The sequence below is a fragment of the Cololabis saira genome, chromosome 9, assembly GCF_033807715.1.
Source record: "Cololabis saira isolate AMF1-May2022 chromosome 9, fColSai1.1, whole genome shotgun sequence".
Taxonomy (NCBI): Eukaryota; Metazoa; Chordata; class Actinopteri; order Beloniformes; family Belonidae; genus Cololabis; species Cololabis saira.
In genome coordinates this window covers 21,940,194-21,959,764 of record NC_084595.1, presented here as the reverse complement: position 1 = coordinate 21,959,764, position 19,571 = coordinate 21,940,194, and the positions used below count along the sequence as shown (strand labels likewise).

Below are 19,571 nucleotides of genomic sequence, written 5' to 3'. Positions count from 1 at the left end.
TTGACACCTGCAACTAGTTGCAATACATCACTGTCAGGATCGCTTTCTCCTCCTATCCGCATTTGCGCGTTAGTTATCCGCGGAGGCCTTCGTCAAAAAGTTGAACAGTCTTGACACCAGCTCCCTAGTGGGAGCAACAAAGGTGAAGTTGTGCTGGGGGGCTTCCATGGCAGGTGTCACCACTGGATGTATTCCCTGCACCCAAAAGTGTTGTAACGACAAATGAAGAAAGAAATTATGGTTTAACATACAAATACTATGCTATAATTAATTCAGCAATTGACATGTGAAGACTAATTCTCTGTGGCAAAAGCAAACATCTTGGTTAGCACACCAAATGCTGCACTTTAAATTTGTGAAGTGAAGGGAGGAACATTGTAAAACGCAACACTGTGGTTTATTTTAGTGGTATCTTAGTCGTGAAAGGGATGCGCTTGAGTAATTTGATAGTGAGATTGGCATTTGAGGAGGAAGTGACAGCAAGGCGCCTCCTTCTCTGAGTTTGCTATGGCGACAAGGAGAGCCTGCCGGTTGCACCGCTACTGTTGAGCACCAACATCTCCAGCCATAACGGAGAGGAGACAAGGGGATAGTGGGTGGGGGTTCAGCATCTGAACTGGTTGATGGGAGCCAGAACATGAAACAATGCCGGGGGAATGTCTGGTGGGTTCGCTGCACAGAATTACAAGCGAGGGAGCAGGCCTGCTGAGGCAATTACAGCTTAATGGGGTCATTTGGAAGGCAATTGCCAGGGGTTAATGTAGTATGGAGAGATGAGGTGAGATTGAAGTGAAATTTTTGGCTTGAAAATGTGTTCAAATGAAAAGGGAGCAAGCAGACAAGTCGTGCACTGATGGGGTGGGAGGTTGACTGGGGGAACTGCCCTGCAACCTTTCACTGCCTCAGTGCGATACATGAGGCCTGACCACTCACTCGGACGTACACCAGTGCAAGCACATGCACATATTCACGCAGGTGCTTTTGTATTTTTTTCCCCCCTTTCTGGCCCCCCTTTACAAGCCAAACCATGGACAATAGCATCACTGTTCCACTGTACTGCACACAGGCAAGTCTTGTGGAGGTTTTCTTTTCTCTTGAATTACCTGTTACAACAATCCCAGCACAGGGAGCACCCACAATCAGGGAAGAATATAGAAATTAACACCATTTTAAAGTGATTCAGAGAGAGATGTGTCAAATGAGCTACATGAGGCACCTTAGAGATCAAGGATAAAAAGGATCATTATGCGCTGTTACATTAGCCAGTTCATTACATTACCTTAATTACCCAGCATAATCTGGTGTTGGAAGGGTGCATAGGAGCTTTGGGAAGGAGTCTTTGCCAGGACCTCCCAGCCCAGGTCTCATCTCCCTGATCCCCTGATCTGCAGTAAGCAGGCTGATCATGCTAACGCTTAACTTTGATCAAAGCTAAACTTATTTAAGGCCAGCCATGTGAAATCTCCTGGGAGTCGCCGTGTGCGCCGAAGCGGACTGCGATATAGGAAGTAGTACAGCCTTGTGCCTTGCTGCTGCTGCCTGTGACCGTGCTGGATCACTGGACAGCAAGAGCATTATCATCAGCCCTTTCAAGTCCTCAGCATTTTTACACGATTATGCTCAACAGTGGAACTTAGCATCATCCACGGCTGGAGATTCCTTGAGAGTGCATCCCCTCCCTCCCCTTCTCTCGTCCCCCTCTCTGTCATTCTCTCCCACTTACTTTCTGTCATCTCTGTGAAGTCTTTTCCTCCCCTTCCCTTCCCCCCTATTGCACAGGGTTTTGGCCGAGAGCCGGCCACTTCACTCAGGCAGATTTTCCCAGGCTCTCCAAAGGCTATTTTACCAGGACTCCCATTGGGTCCTTACCCATTACCAATGTTCCAAATCATTTATAGGATAATCTATTTATTTTATGTAGTAATGGATTCATTTGACAAAGCTCTCTGTAATGGAATTCTGCTTTTAACATGTGCCTCACCCCAATTGATTCATTTGCTGTATTTTTGTTATCTGGTTTATTTCCATCTGTTGCAGCAGCGATTGCCTTCTATCTGCCTCAAATCACTCCCATCACAGTGCGATATTGCACAATGTTGAGGTGGCAGAGTATTGTGTCAGTGCTGCAGGAAAACAAGTATGATGCAACTGTGTTGTCATTTTAGACTGACAAATAGACAGTGGCAGACCATCAGAAAGGGGAAGAGAGTGGAGTGGTGTCACTGACAAACTGCTATGACCTTTGGGTCTTTTGGCCTCCAGAGTGCAAGGCACATACAGTGTTTACCTCAAGTCAACAATGGCAGGAACATGCCAGGCATGATGCATGTGTCTGAAATCTGCATTAAAAAAGTGATCTGCATTGACTTTTTAGATATTAAAGTAGTATTGTTAACCCATTTGATTTCTACTTAATTCTGAAGTGCTCCGTGAAGTGTGAAGCCTGTTCAGAGGTGAAGCATAGTATCCAAAACTTGTATGTATCTCCCTCCTCTATTCTATGTCACCAAAGCATCCCATCAAAGGCTGCCTCCTTCCTGTTGCAAGGTAGGAGGAAAAAAAAAAAATCAATGCCGCAATCTTTTCTTTTTGCCTCCTCCAATCCGTAATTGAAATGGAAAATCAAATGAACGGCAAGCAGATAATTGTTTTATCAATATTCCCTGCCTGCCCTACAAGGGTCAGTGCAGAATGATCATGAGTCGGGGATATGACGAGGACAAAATGTGAAATTGAACAGCTAGGAGGCAATAAATCAGCCTTGACAAGTAAGAGTGACCAGCATGTAGCTGCAGCAGGCGGCTCTCCCTTCAGAATTTGTCCTAAAGCTGTCTACAATAAATGGGGAATATTCATCTCATTATTGTTGCACTTAATATTGCTATCAAATATTATTCTTAGAGCCCAGACAAGAAGTCAAGGTCACCCGTTCTGTTATTGTTGTCTTTGTTAGTGTGTGATATTGAGAGTATAATGGAGGGCAATGCCTTGTGATGTGCTAGGAGTAAGAAGAAAGAAAGAATAAATCTGCAAGAGTTAGAGTGAGCAGTTTGAAGTTGGGTTTATGGAACACCAACAAAAATGCTGTTAAAAAACAAAGCAGAAAAAGACTTTACACCAATCTTAAGGACTTTGTCATGTTGGATAGTTGATACAGTTTTAACAATTAAGATGTAGATGTTTGAGGTATTTGGTGCCAACTAATAAAAAGAGAAAAAAAAACACCTATCAATTTAAATATTAGGAAAGTATCAAGACTGCAGTTGATGATCAACAATTGTTCATCAGATTGCTCTGTTCAGGCAGAATTCTGTCATAGAAAATCAATTATTTCTGTTTTAGTCCAAACCTGAGGAAAACGATGTCACCATGAAAAAAAAAAAAAAAAAAATCTAAACTTGATTTTAGACAATTAACATTTGAAGGCCAAATGCATCTTCCCAATAGGGATGGATGCCAGCTTAAGTTGCCTATCCTGCATTATATATCTTTAAATAAACTCATCTTGCCAGCCACATCTTGTAAAAACTGCAGATAAAACTGTTGCCAGAAAATCGACATCTTAAATCATACGACGTCCCTTCCCATCTGGCTCATCCAGTTGCAAGACATTGACAAAAATATGAAATTGATTTGGTTGAAGGGTGTTAAAGACTCGACAGGAGAATGTCACAAACAATGAATGGTCACAGCTTGGAGGAAAATCAATGACAGAGGGTGAAGCCAGTCTAAAGTGCTACTTGGCAGCATTACACTGTCGCTGCAAAAGAGCTGTCTCCTGGCCTTGGTTGTCTGTTTCAAAGAAGAGTGTTGATTGTTTTAATGATAGGAGGAAATGATAAAGCTGACACATAAAATACAGGCAATCCAGTAAAGATCGTTTGAAATCAGTGCAGATGGCAGTTACATGCATTGTTTAAAATTAATTTTAAATTTACAGCTACAGAATGACTTTCTATAAAGACACTTATAATGAGTACGTACTAGAATGTGTAAAATGATGGTTCTTGCAGTAAAAATGTTTCATTTGGATCGTTGCAACAGCATTTCATTGGTTGATTCTGTTGGCTTAGATTGAACAGAGTACATTTTTTTCCTAAAGTTGTATTCATTCTAGCTCATACATTGTCAAAAAAAGAAAGAAAGAAAGTAAGAAAGAAAAAAAAGAAATTGGCACAGTGTCTTTCAAGTGGACACGGTGATGAAAATCCCCCCTACTTTGTTGGGATTGCAGTTGTAAGCTTTGCACCATATGCTACTTTCCTCTTTAGTTGGGATTATGCCATCATTATTGCTGATAAAAGCTGTTTACTGCCTTGGCTCCGAATCGACGCTCGGGGCGCTCTGAAACTGGCATTCCCTCTCTAGAAGAGTTCATTCCATGCCAGCTGCTCAGGATTCAGCCCCCTTTTGTTTAAGATTTCATGGTTATTGTAATGTTTATTTTCTATTTAGTCCCCACTCCCTCCCTCACATACAAGGTTTTTCCTGCATTTGCATATGTTTGCAACAATTTGACATTCACATTTGAGTTGCTTACAGCAGATTGAAGGTATCTGAAGCGGGGTTGAACAACAGTCTTGGAGTTGCAGTTCTTAGTGCACTAGAGATTGGAAATTCAAAGAAAATACAGGCTTTAAGGTGAGGCCACATTTTGGAGCAATATCCTGAAACCTAGCTTCTCACAGTGTTACCAATCAATGCATAATCAGTCAATGCAGATTCAGCCCGACAGCTGTGTTAAGATAACAACTGGTTCTCATGAGTATATCGGCTTCAATGACCTTGTGTGCCTCAAATTAATAATGTAAAATCAACAAAATAAACCCACCCCCTTAGTTCCCAAGCAGACAATGATGAACTGCCCTTTTGCCTTACCATCAAAGGCCAGTCACACTCAGTCATGTTTCAAAGCATACACAAAACGCCTTTTTTTTCTTTTTTTTTTAACTTAGGCTCCATGCTCCTTAAATAATGTCTCTCACTCTTCCTCTACAGCTCCCTAGTACCCAGGGAAATCATGCTGATCAATATTTCCCATTTTAGAGGAACTGCAGCAAACATTCACACAGGATTTACTGTAGCTCTCTGTTAGACTTTAATCAAGCTATAATTTAGATCCAACAAACAAAAGGCTCTCTAAAAAAAGGTCTATTTGCTGTTTAAAAAGATTTTTTTTCTTCATTTGGTCTTCTATTGTGTCCCAGATTTTATTTGACTTATTTTTTTTATTATGATCTATCTGTTTATCATTTTTTTAACCTACACTTTGTTTCTGCTCATGCATGTGCTTGCATGCATTGATAATGTCTTCACAGTGCATAAATCAGAACATGCTATCTCAGTACTTCTTTATATTGGTTCAGGACCATTGAGCAAAACAGCTTAATGCGCCCTTAACCATTTCAGTCATGGTGGGAAGCGGAAAGGCTGACACAGAGGCCAACACCCTCTGCAGTCTGTTTATTGTTTAATCATAAAGTGTGTCATATTTTTTAGAAAAATGTATGCAACAATCATTATAGCATAGTTTCAAACAAAATGTGAATGTAAATGAGAGAAGATGCACTACATATTGTTTACCGTATAGACAGTCGCAGTCGTTTTTATGGCTTGTGATGCTAGCACCAATTTTGGTTATATTTTATGCTCAATATAATAAGCTAATGTCATTGTAATAGTTATGTTTGGTTACAGTATTTCAGGGGGAAAAAAAGTATTTATTTAACATATTTAGAGCTATAGCTCACGTATCAATATTCCCTGCATACACTTGGACTACATTTTAGTCAAGCTAACCCACTGTACAAGCAGGTTAGGAAACTGTAAGATGATAAAACATGTTTGTCATACTTATACAGAGAACCACAGCTAGAGTAACATCTGTGGTTACATTTTACTTACTAACCAAATTCAGCTAGCTAGCTACGGCTAGCTGAAACGTGAAGACAAAATCATCTTACTCTCATAATATCAAACTTAACGTAGTATTAAAGTTATTGATAGTGCAAGTCCAGTATTACTCGTCACTATTTAAAGTTTTTTAAATCATGGTGTCAGATATTGATGCACCAAATATTGACAGTTGAAATTAAACAAACTGAACAAGCTAAAACAACAGTAAAGAGTTTCTCTGGTCCTCTGATGCCACAAATGTGGCATATGGTTTTAATGTTATTGTAGAAGATCCTCATTGATTCCTTTTGGCGTACAAAGTTAAGCATAAACCCTTCGAGCATGCACAGAAAGGAGAAACTGAAAATAGGTTAACTATTAATGCGTTTTAACTTTTTTTATTTCATATAGTCATGCAATAATAAATGTGACCTCATTGAGAGCCGTTTAAAATGGCTTCTGGTCGGAGCGATGACCTGTAGGTTTGCTCGGTGATCTCTGCTCGGCCTTGATGATAGCTGGTGCCCAGAGTTCAGACTTTTGTTGACAGAGCATGTGTGGTCCTCACAGGTGTGTGCAATTATTCTGACAGCAAGTCTAGGATTGCCATGAAATAAGATTCTCTACTGTTTATGTGACTGCATGTGGGTGTCCGCCGCAGTTACCAGCAAACATTAGGTGTTGTTTCTGCGCTTGAGACTTTAAAGAAGTACCACATTGGAGCATTGTTAGATGATGTTATACAGCACTGTCTGTAGAGCCAAACTAGGTGTTGTTGGGAGGTCGGAGAGTCGGTGTGTCATTTATTCAGCGTCTTGTAATGGGGAATGGACTTGGAAGAGAAGAGAGGGTAATGTATTGGAAAATATCCCTTTCAGCACCTCACCATTACTTGTCATAGGTCAGGCTTAAAACGTAGCTTGATACAGTTATTAACTCTAATCCGGGCATAAACACAAATCCTCAAGCACCAGCCCAATTAATAATTTGCATAATTAACATGCATTTTAAATAGAGGCTGCGCTTGTCGTTGCCAAAGCAGGGATGGGGGTAATTAGGGCTAACGGAGCAGTGCCTAGGGCCTTTACCCGTGGACGTACTGCAGTCATTTCCAGCAAAGGGATTGACAACTGCAAGACAAGCTCCCTCGGCTTAGAGCAAAACCCCCTTTGACAGAATTAATAGTTGACAAACTGCTCCTAAAGCCCTGGCATTGTTTCTGTCAGTTGTTTGGTTTGATGTCACTGTTAGACATTATAAATCAATAGTGTCAGGATTTAGTAATGTTTATAGCCAGCCGTGGTTTATTATTTCATGTGACTGTCATGGACAAATAGTATTTATCATAACTGTCTATAAATTACGGCAGACAGACTGTTGGTTTACCCAAACTCACTCTGCTCTTACAGGGCCCATTCCAACGCCCACTTACATATTTAGAGTAATTTATTTTTGCACCCGTAGGCCCACATTAACCCTTTGCTTTCTCATGCTCCTCTGAGACTTATTGTGGCTTTATTGCTGCGCTTCTGCTGACACATTAACAGATCAAAACAGCTGATCAAAGCTCCATCCAAATCGAGCTCGCTTGTAACCCTTTTTTTTTTTTTACTCTTATCTGTAAATTTGTCTTTGAAAAGAATTTAAATTCAGGTTTAAAAAGAATGACAGCTATCTCATTATATGCTCGACATTACATGGTGTAATTGGATTGTCTTTCTTTGGTCGATTGGGACGACTATGTGATGGTGTTTTTTTTTTTTTAAACAACTTTTGCTAATTCTTCAAAGAGAGATCACCTGGCAAACTTATAACACATTCATTCAGCAAGTCACATTTTTAATCATTCCATCAATTTCACACTCAAAAAACAAAATATCAACATTCATATCCGTTTTGTCATCTGTCTAGCTTTTACAACACTTTTTCAGCACGAAGGAGGAGCACGGTGACCGATGCTTCTTCATGCATTTCCAATCCTTACATTCATACGTGGCTCCGTCTTGTTTACACTCCCTGTCGTGGCGAATGCATCACAATGACACAGTATTGACCAATCATGCTTTGAGATCAGTTGGATTGATGAGTTTATGCTATAATTCTATTCAAATTAACTTCAGCACAAGGGACTTCTGTGACTTTCTGTTTTTGATTTTGTGTTAAACTGTTTGCAATATCTTCTTCTGTGGCCTTGAGAGAATGACAGTGAACACTGAAAAGAGGGAAGTGAGGGTAAGATGAGCCGAAGCAGTGGTATTGATCAGATGTGCCATCGACTATAAGGTCCACTTTCACCGGGGAGGTCATTAGTTAGTCCTGTGTGTTAATTCATTCCTGGGTGTAGGCGTATCCGTTAGAATGCTAATTCACTACTATGATCTGACAGCTGGGGTAAAGAAAGGGGCAGGCAGGCTGCTGCAGAGAGAAAACATGCAGGAGCTGCAGCAGCCTCGTGGTCTGGTTTTGCGTTTGGGTAAAAAGGAGGACTTCAGTTCATGCGATGTGGCAGAGTGCGCACAGGAAACGGGGTGCGGAACTGACCCCTGCTGTCTTTGCCCCCTAGCAGCAATGATGTAAAAGAAAGATGACATTTGGTGTCCACATTTAACTTGCATTTGCAGTCCACTTGAGAGGTCCAGTATGCATGACCTACCTTGATTAAGCCTGGGGCAGCCTTGGACTGTACACTTTACAGTGAAACAAAAAGTGTAAGCTCACAGGAGAAAGCTGAGCCTGTATAATTGGGCCAAGTAGAGCTGCGGGAGGCAGGCAGTCTCCGCTTCGCCTTTTGTATATTCATGACCCCCCCGACTTGATTGATGGAAGGATAGCATTTGGTGACACTGTCATTTGCAAGTTGAAAAGGTAGAGTAGTGGCTGGAGCGGCGCTGTGGCTGTGCCTTAGAAGGGGCATCGCCGAGGCTCATTTCTATGCTGATGATATCCAGCCCCCTCTCATTTTCTTTGTCTCCGTTAGAAAGACATCTGCTTACAATACCGAGCTTAAAAAGAACCAAGTTGAAAATGAAAAGGGGCCAAAGACACATGTGTTTTCATAAAAAACAACTTTTAATCAGTGTGAAAGTTTGCAGTTTGATATCTACACAAATGTGTCACTGAAATAGAGCATTTTGAAGCAGCTGGCTGAAGAAACATACTGCACATTAGTGTGAACACTCACACATATTGTTTTTGAGTCCAAGCCTTTGAACTGATGTTACTTCTGCTGTCAGATAATCTGATCCCTTAACCTACAAAGCAGGCAGCTAGAAGACTGGAGGATTAAGATCATATCTTACTGGTACTTCCCAAGCAGGTCCAACTCACCCTTTTCTCTGCTTTAAGTATTCTGAAGTAAAAAGCAAAAAACATGCATGTGTTGTTTTTACGGTTGTCGTAGTTTTAGAGTAATTGAGTATTGGCAACCCTCTGTTTAGTCTTCCAGGCAGCCTTTCGTAAGGCGCCCTGTCACCACTTTAGTTGTCTACTTTAATGTACATTTACTGTCATTCAAATTAAATGTCTTACTTTTTTCTATTTTAAAATCAAATTCAGTGGTTACTATCATCATCAGGCCTCTGTTGTTAGACCATTTCATGTCATGATATCAGTGGCAGCAACAGCTTCACCCTGTGGATATCTCTGTATTTGTCAGGTTTTCCAGCAGCGATGCCCCAAACAGCTCGCGCTTAATAAATGGGATTTCTTACAGCTGGCTTTCCTGTGAAGTAAAATTACACAGTTTACACAAAAAAAAAAGCTGTTCTAAGTTGTACCTGGCTAGTTTGAGTTATTGCATTTGACACATTTATAAATTTTCAGCATATATGGTGTTTGATTAAATGACTCAGCTTGAATGAAGTATTTGCACATCAGACAGAAGGGGCAAAATTGAATATCTATATATAATCCTGACTGGAAAATGCTGTCATGTCTTGATAATTAAGTTGACAACTCAGCCTTGAAATAATAAATGTGACATTTGCTGTCCAAAGGTGAATGAGACTTTCAAAGCCAGAAGATGAACAGTTTTCTTAAGCTGCTTGAATGAATATTATTCAAGCCGTGCAGCACTTTGAATGTGTAAAAAAAACGGATGAGGGCTGGTGACAGACATATCAGTTTCCTAGAGACACTTGTGTTATCCCCTCAGCACTTATCAGAGCTACAATTTATAGCTGCAAAGTGAATGCGTTTGCCTGGATCGCCCATCTTTGTATTTACACCAATTAGCACATAAACTCTAATTACTGAGATCAAGGCAACTGGGAGTCCATAAATGCAAAGCGACATGGAGAGCCAAGTCAGCTGACAGAGAGGGAAGGTGACAAAAACTGGGAAAGTATCAATTAGGCATCAATGACGCGATGATGCATGTGCGTGTTGGGAGGTGTCACGCAGAGGGAAGAGGGAGTGTGAAATGTGCGGGGGCAGCATTGTGTACGGAAAGTTGCGCGGGGTGTGGGGTCTTGTAACTCATATGCTGACACACGGCGCGGTGACACGTTGACTGTAAAACAGGTTTCCATATTAACACCAGGACGCAGGGATAGGCACTTCTCCTGTGTCTCAGTGAAAAGTAGCATTTATTGCAGCACTGCTAAGGTAACAATTAACACATTGTAATTCAAGAGACATGCGGCTCAAAATAAGAGGAAATTAATATGTTATACCAAAAGGTCATTAAAGAACCTTCGTGAATCGAGTAGAAAAGACGGCTAAAACTTGTGTATAATTATAAAGACTAGAAACCTAATCGCAGCTGGAGAAAATGAAATGGATCGTGGACTGTGCTTGAACCTCAAGTTAATCCCAATAAATTGAACTTGATCAAAGACTACGGCAGTTAAAAAAAAGTATGGCTCTGCACATTAATCTAACAAATGCATAAAACAGGACCAGCTCAGCGCTATAAATTAAACTCTGGCTGCAATAATGCTGATCAGAGGAAAAATTGCCAGCACTGGCTCAAGCTTCCTCCGTAGGTCTGAGGTCTTGTTATCCCCTTGATCTGCAGTGGTGGTATCCATTCTCCTCGCCTTATGAAGCTTTGGTATTTTTGTGGGATGGACCGCTGATGGATTTGCAAAGTGGCTGTTTACAAGAGAGCACAGAGCATTAAAGATGTGCCAGAAGGTCCATTAACATAAATGTTTAAATCAAACACACTAACGTGTGCACCCAAAATTAAGCCGTTTCCTGCATTAATCTGCCACATCTGCCTTTGGTCCGGCAATTAGTCGCCTTTCATCCAGCTCTCACACAGTGGCCATTGTTTATAAGAAAAAATACACGGACGTGTAAGAGATATGTGGTGTGCTGCGTCACTGCTGAGACGGCAGCTTCCACAGACTTAACCAGGATCAAGAAAATAATGTTCAGTCTTAAATACTATGGCGAGGTTTACTGTTAGGTCTCATAGACCTGGTCTGACATGCCATATAGTTTACTTCTTCTTTTTTTTCTCTCTTTTCCTATCAACACATGGCTCCACCGCTGATTTAAAGCCTTGTAAAAATGTCTCATTTTAAAAACAGTTTGCATGCAGGCCCCCGGAAGACATTTCATGCTCAGCAGATTTACATTATAGCCATTATTATGATTTTATGATGCTGAAGTCTTAAAAAGTATTTCCCTGAAAATGCTTGGGAATTGTCTGAGTACCGGCGAGTGTAAATATTTGCCTTTGCTGCGTCCGAATTTCCTGCTCGTGAAGAGCTAGACTGTCCCAAACACCACCAATCATGAGATAAAGACTCCCCTCAGAGAGAGAATAAAGGCACATTTCTCCTTGAATCATAAGTTTTAGAATTGTTTTTAATAAGGTTTTGTTAGTTATTTTGCAGAAATGAATCCTTAATCCATTTAGACAGATTTTCAATTTCTTCAGATTCTTTCTTGCAAGAACAAGATGATAGAAGCAGGTTACAACAGAGTTACAGTAGGTCCTCTAATCCTCACCAGATTCACTTAGACCATCTCGTCTTTTGAAACATCACAGCCTTAAATCAAAAATTTGTGTTTACAGTGTGTCCCTCGAATGCTTCTCTTTTGGCTTCATGCCTTGCAGGTCCTAGAACCTCATCTCGGTGACCGAATGTTGCTGAGATGAATAAAGCATCTGGATTGATTCTTCCATCACCTGGATGGGCTGTTGATTTTTGGGGAGAGTTATCGCTGTTTTCCTAAGTGTGGCGTTGAGATTTGCTGGAGGGCTGAGTGATCGATTCAGTTGCCTGGAGCATCCTAGTGTGTTTATACATGGCTTGTATGGCAGCTTTCATAAGACATTTACCCCATGATTTGCGATGAGCTTATGTGTGAATAATTAATGGCAATTAATCCTTAATTACAGTAATTAGGCAAGTCACAGGAAATTAGGCTGCAGCTGGAGAAGCCCGTGCCTAGGAAAGGCAGGCATGGGGCTGAGAGAACGTGCCATTTAGTGACAGTGGAGCCATGCTACACCGATCGTGTGGCAGGCCTGCACCATTCTGCTCGCTTGCCAGCAGAGATAAGAGTATAGGAAGACACAGATGCTACTAGCCTGAGAGCCAGACTCTGGAAAGCAATCATAAGCACAGGGCATCAACAGACCCAATAAAACCTTTCTAATAAAGTCCCAGCAATGCAACCTTTCACCTCAACAGCACTTATGTTCCTTAGTTTGCTCGAAATAACACACTAAGAGGTGATGAACCCATTCACCAGGTTGTGACTGATGAGTGAGCAGTAACTGGTTAACACTACAGAGTCGCAGCTCGCTCGCTCTCTCTCTCTCTCTCTCTCTCTCTCTCTCTCTCTCAATCCCTCTTTCTCTTTTTTGTCTTTATAAAACCAGGTTTACCAGACACTAGGGCCCTTGGGGCTACAGATTTGAGCAGCCAATGCCATTAACACCAAGTTTATGAATCCACTATGGCTGGAGAGAGAAACAGCCCAAGAAATATTTATTTGTACCACCAATAAAACAATTAGCCTGCTTAGAATTACTAAAGGAAACTACGGCAGGCAGAGTTATTTGGTTGCTGCTTTCATTGTTTGGTAATGGCGGGAGAGATTAGGTGGATCTGTCCTGGGCAAATTCAGAGCAGAAGAATAGGGACGAGGCTCTCTTGTGTCTCGCTCCGAACTCATTTGTGCTTTTCCATGCTTGCCTTGATGAATTTCCGCTTCTTTCTGCTCCTGTTGCTTTCAATTACACTCTTATTCACAATCCTAATTGATATGCCAGTCTCAGTAGATGAACCATGGACTTTTTACAGTCCATTTTTCTATTCTTAGACCAACGTTTCCCCACAACAAAATGGATCTGAATTTCTTACTCTTTTGTTTTCTTCAGATGTTATTATAATGATGTATTGCTTTATTTAAAATTAAAATATAATGTGGTTTTAATCGATCAAACACATTCTTGCAAGGGGCCCTGGAAATACTTACTTTTTGGGGTGTAATTTGCAGGCCCCTTTGCCGTGATGGGCTCCCACAGTCGTCACCTCCTTTCATGCATTGCATACTTTTTCTTTCCTTTTTTCACTGAAGGACTTTTAAGCTAACAGGGAATGTAAGTGAGTAGAGGAGGCATCCAACTGTGATATTACATTAACCCATAGTGCTTGGCCATGTCTGTCTGACTGAAGAATAAAGAGAACATGCTCTGCTCTACTCTTTAGCCTTCAGAAGTGCTATTAGAAATAATGAGAATTTATAGTAAGATAAAAGACACTTTCCCTGCATATGAATTTTGAATAGCTGGTCATATTCTACCACCAAAGGCTGAATAAAGCTCATTGTTGATGCATGCACAGCAGCAGTGATATAATTAGTGTATGCATTGCATTATATATTACAGAGCCTCTCATTTCTTTTTTATTTGAAAACAAGTTGGGTGGACTGGTTGTGATATGTGTTTATGCTCTGCATCTAATAAAATCATTTAATCAGGGCTCAATGGGCGTCTTATGTTGTTCAGACATTCAATAAGCAACTGCTCCTCTGCCATACCGAGAAGCTATTGGTGTCTCAGTTATACATAACATAAGCAGGAAGCCTCCAAGTGGTGGGATAATAATACATGAGAAGGATAGGAGATGCTGCTAACAGTGACAAGGTCAGCATGTTCTACAAGACCGGCACATACATTTCTCACCATAAGTAATATAAATGAGGCTGTGTTAGCTGTAAACTCACAGCGTGTTGCCTGTAAGCTAAAGGGTAACTGTGCAAGAGCTCCAAATTTCATCTTGAACAGGTCTGACACACACCAGTCTGTAGCATGAAAGATGGAGCCACCAGACGCAGACGTTGCCGCTAGGATTTTCACCGTAATCCAAACGGTCCGTGCCATATTAGCATGCATCCACAAACTTGCCCACATTTGTTGAGCATACCGCTTTAACTGGGAGCTGCATGGTATGTGTTGTTAGGGGCATTCTCATATCTTCAGTGGTGTTTACTCACATTGGCAATTAATTATTAATGCTGAAGCACTGAGAGGTTACAGCGATATGGCGCTCCGGCTTTCCAAGCACTGTCTATATATGAGGAGTCAACACAGTGAGAGCTTCAAAGAACCCCTCTGAAATGTTTCAGGCTCTCATGGAGAAAGCTTATTACAGTCGAAATGTTTTTCTAGGAACCCCAGATATTCTTTGTGAATGCTACTTCTTGAAAAATATGGGGTATTTTTGTTTGTCTCTATCAAAAGAAATGTAAACAAAGCGACAGTCAGCACTTCTGGCTTACTTGCCATGAGTATTGCACTTCAAAAGTGAGAACTTGTTTTTTGGCAAAAAAGAATATTTTGCAAAAACTGTGACAAACAGCAAAGTGCATAGGATTACATTAAGCAGTCCGAAAATATATTTTGTATTGAAACGCATCAGAGATAATTTGCACAGACAAATCAGTTTCTCACATTAATTTAAGCCATTACACATTTATACAGACTTGGAGAGGGTTTTAATTATGAATGCAGATAAACATCAGTTGGCAAACTGCTCTTTTTGAGGGGTCTGTGTTGCCTGCAGAGCTCCTTTTGATGACACCTCGGTGGATCCGCTAATGGAGGAGGACCTGTAAGGCTATCCTCCTGGCCTTTGTCTGACCTCTTTGTGGAGCCGAATTCCTCAGATGTTTGAAAGATCAAGTCATTTAATCTGTGGCACAGACGGGGGGCCTAAAAAGAAAAAGGAAGAAAAAAAAACCCAGCGAAGAAGCATAGGAGAGCGGAGCAAAGGAAGGGGATCCAAGACAAGAGCCTCACTCAGTCTGAAGACAGAGCATGCAGCGCACAGGGGTAAAGAACTGCAAATGTCTGCCTGTTCAGTTATGCACCATTGTTTCATACAAAGCTGGAAATAGACAGAAGAGTGTAGCAGCAGAGCTCTGGCAGGCGGCGCATTTTATTACTGCTAGACCATAGACCCCGACATTAGTGAATATGGCTCATTAAATGGCATGGAATGTTACCATTTTACATAATTCCTCTTGTTTCATTGTTGTAAATGAAATCCCGTTTCTGTCTCTGACTGCACTTCAGTCGCTCCAACAGCCATTACAGGTTTCCCATCATGCCCGAGCACTCCTTGAAAGCAACTGTCTGTAATTTCAGGTCTGTGTTGCACACAAAAAAAGCATGCTTTACAAGTCTAATGGTTTGCCATCATTGATGGGAAGGGATATTTTGCAAATAGGAGGAAATCTGAAAAACATTTGAGAATTAGGGGATGATGTATTCAGATGGCTAGAAGGAGAGACGAGGGTGGGCAACAAATATAAATAATGTATGTGGCAGGGCTCCTAAACATAAGCTGGAATTTGCTGCCTTGCTTTTTGTTCTCAATCACCTTGATGAAATAATCCCGAAGAAATGGCTATGTGAATGAAACCACTGACAAGCTGATTTTCCACCCCTGGCATGAGCCTGCTTTCTCCACTTAATGTTCCATGATAAAGTGTAGCACAGAAGTAAACTAGAAGAGCCTCCACTCCTGACACATGTGACAGTATTTGCATCAATTATGCAGTCTACGGCTGCAGCAGGGGGGAGAGGGAGAGAGGGGAGGAGATAGAAGAGAAAAGGGTTTGTGACAAGATGCAGAGGCAGAAATGGGAATTTCTCTTTAAAATGCATTCTTTAGAAAATAGCATTCAGGATCATTTACATGAAAGCGGCTGCAGTGGTGAACCCGACGAAGCCGCAACAAAGTCTGTGGAGCGTTTTGACGCTAAAGTCTTTGGCAAACAGAATACAGTATAATGGAGAGTTCTTTGTCTCCTCTGTATTCACTGTATGCTGAATATCTACTCTGAAGGAAACTGGCGGAGACAATGAGGAGAGGAACCGGGCTGCTTATTTCTCACTTCAACAAAGGAGAAGGATACACAGGGCCAAATAAGGCAGATAAGCAGTGCTTTGATGGGGCTGTTGGATTTATTTATTTATTTTTAACAAGTAGGCCTCATAATCTTCTGCAAACCTAACATTCAAAAGTAAATTCCTCAATATAGTCCAAGTATATCAAGAAAAGTTGATGAAACAATTTCCTGGGATTGCATCTAACAACTTTAGGTCGCATCGGCTGAAATGTGTTCAGCATTACATATAAGCAAACCCACGGGGCTGTGATTTCCCACAGTACTGGAAGAAGATTCTGTTTATTAGCGGGCTAACTTTTAAACCATGTCCCAGTTTCAACAGACTCCGGCACAGCATTTTATTTCACTGTGTCCAAACCTATTTCCCATCCTAGTTAAGTACACATACAAATCTGCTGTGCCATGGTTTCTAACTTCTCATCCGCATGTGAACCCGCACGGAAACACACACGCATGGAGTCGCATCGCCAGGCCTGTCACTGCCTTTTATCCATCGTCAACCTTCAGCTGTATGCTTTATCTGTAGTGACACTATTGCAAAGTGCTTGACTGCTTTTTGCCAACAGACTGCAACACTTTAACTGTACTTAGTCATGCATCATTATGGCAGACTCAAAGCGGTGTGTCTGGGAACGCCTGCAGATGGTGGAGGCTGCAGCATTTGGAAAGGAAGCCTCTGTGACAATGATGCTTATTGCGTGAGTAAGTGCGCATGGTCGCAGGAGTGTATCTGCGTAGCAGTGCTGAATAGGAAATTTTGTATTAAAAAAGTGTAATGCTGTTAATTCAACAGGCTTGAGGGAATGTTCACTGAGATATGATACTTGAAATCTGCATGTAGGTCTTTGTTGGAAGGAGCCTTTTATATGCGTATTGATCAGTCATTGTTTACTCCAATCGATGCTGACTTCGCCTCCTCTCTGTTCTTTATAGTGATTTAACCCTCTCTGCACAGCATTTTATGGCTTTGTTCTCCTCTTCAAACCTTCCCTCTGCTGAAAATGTGATAGCATTTACTGTCACTTGTCACTTTCTCTTCATTTCAAGAGATGACAAAGCTTTTACACTCAGCATTCGGTTCCACACATGGGCATTTTCAACACATCTCCTCTGCTGCTAAAAGATAAGATGATAACTTTATTCAGAAGAAACCCCATTTGAGGTTTCACACCAAGTTGGCTTTTTTTTATTCTATAAGGAAATGAAGAAACCATTAGCAAAATAGTCTCTCACAGGGAAATAGAATCTTATCTTTACTCTGCATGACCATGAAGAGCCATATTCCTTTTGGCATTATTATGTAAAACCAATTTCTCTTTCATATTATTTCCACTGTGCTACATTACCACATCTACACACTTGCTACTCTTTATTACAAAGTAGGGGGCCTAGAGGAAAATATATGCATTCAGTCCTTATGGCATAAAATATGCATATAGGTGCCTCATTTCATCTCCAATCTGTGTTATTCCTTTAAAAATTTACAGCTGCCCGCAGTCCTCTTTAATATTTAATTTGACAACTTTTTAATCTGTCTTGTGTGATGATGAAGTAATCGTCGGCTGTCACAAAAAATGATTGAATTATACAATAGAGCTCAAGTGACTCATAGGTTGTTTGCTTCATCTGTGAACTTGAGGGAAAGAATATCCTTTTTTTGCACACTAATTTATGTTTCATTTCTATTTGTCTTTTCTTCCTGGCCCCCACACCGAGCAGAGCTATGTGGCATTCATACATCATTCATACGTTGTTTACTACCTTTTAGGTCGAGCCCGTGTGCTTGTGTATCCATGCTATGTGCTGTTCCAAAATCCCACGTTTATTAGTGCAGCCGTGGCACAGTAGTGATTACTGCCTTCTTCTTCGCATCTTTAATGATCACATATTACCCATCAATGCAGCTTAGTAATTGGCAGGAATGCTTCATGAATAAGCAACCAACAGATGCGCTAACAACCCATAAAGTGAACATGGGTGCATTTTCTTTTCTCGCCGAGGTTACCAGAACAGAATCAGGGAAAAAAAGGCAGCAACTTAAATGAATGTTGCGGCAGATGAGTGATCAGCCCCTGTTACCTCTGTGGCACCACCTTTGTGGGCTTCTCTGGCAATATGGCGATGTTGGGCCCCCACTGAGGAGCAGCATGGCACTGGGAGTGGTGGTAGCCAGTTCCCCCATAGCCTTAGGCTGCTTCTACCTTTGATATACTACTGAAGGTCAAAGGGATCCCAGTTGGGTGTTTAACAGTGTTGTACTCAGATCTGAATGGTTTTTTCTTTTCTTTTTTTCTTTACTGTCTGTATTGTGGAGAGCGAATCTGGTGAATTATCCCTAGCTGGTCTTCTTTGAAGCATTTTACACCTATGATGTGGATCTTGCTTCACTATTCCAATGGTAATAATTCTACAGCAGAGCTTAAAATCCCCACACCGCTGTAATACCCTAATAAAGTAGCAGAGGTAAGTGATCTGAACCATTTTACTGTGAGGATCCGCTGTTTGCTATACACATGCAGCTTTTGCTGACATTCATTTTGAAATCACTCGGAGCACTTGCGACTCAGAGTAGCAATGCTGGGGAGAAAATGCCTGCTGAGCTCAACAGTGAATATAACTCTGACCTAGACGGAAGAAAGGGAGATTTATGAAATCCACATGTTTAATACATTTCATTTTGTCCAAGGGATTTGTATTGCTTACCACAGTATTTTAGGGGTTGAAACATTCTGTATAGTCACAGCTTGTATTGTCTGAGGAGAATAAACCCTGTCCGGTTATACCTGCTGAAGATTTGTTTCACAGCACCTCATTTTTCCTTTACACTCACCAGCTATATACAGGCATTGAATTTTGTTGTGCTGAGGTGTTTGGTATACACACCCTTAATCTTTAATGCATAATCCCCTGAAAATCCGCAACATAAATGAAAAAGATAACCCCCATATCAGTGTGGTGACAGAAAATACGATAGGTAGGTAATTTAATAAAGGATTGACGCTGGCCCTGCTATGATATGGTGTGTGACCTTTGTGTATTCATTGTGTAGCTCGGAGCATGAGAGCACTGCTCCCGCGGTGAAAACCCATCCTGGGAGTGGAACATCTGGGGTGACAAACAAAATGCACCATATGGATTAAAGCACGGGGAGGGTAGTCACTGAAATATTTGCTTCCTCAAAGTGTTGACACAGTATGAAAAAAAGGAAGACTGTGGCTGCACTTTATTCCTGTAATCAGGTAGCTGCTATCACCGTGAAGTGTTTGCCTTCCTAATGGTGTTTCCATTTTGTGTGG

At 41.2% G+C, this 19,571-nt stretch overlaps 1 protein-coding gene across 13 annotated transcripts in view; it reads left to right on the top strand.

The window, feature by feature from the left end:
* Window positions 1-19,571, top strand: part of pbx3b (pre-B-cell leukemia homeobox 3b) — a 55,075-nt gene that overhangs the window by 14,162 nt on the left and 21,342 nt on the right. The gene's annotated exons all lie outside the window — the stretch shown is intronic.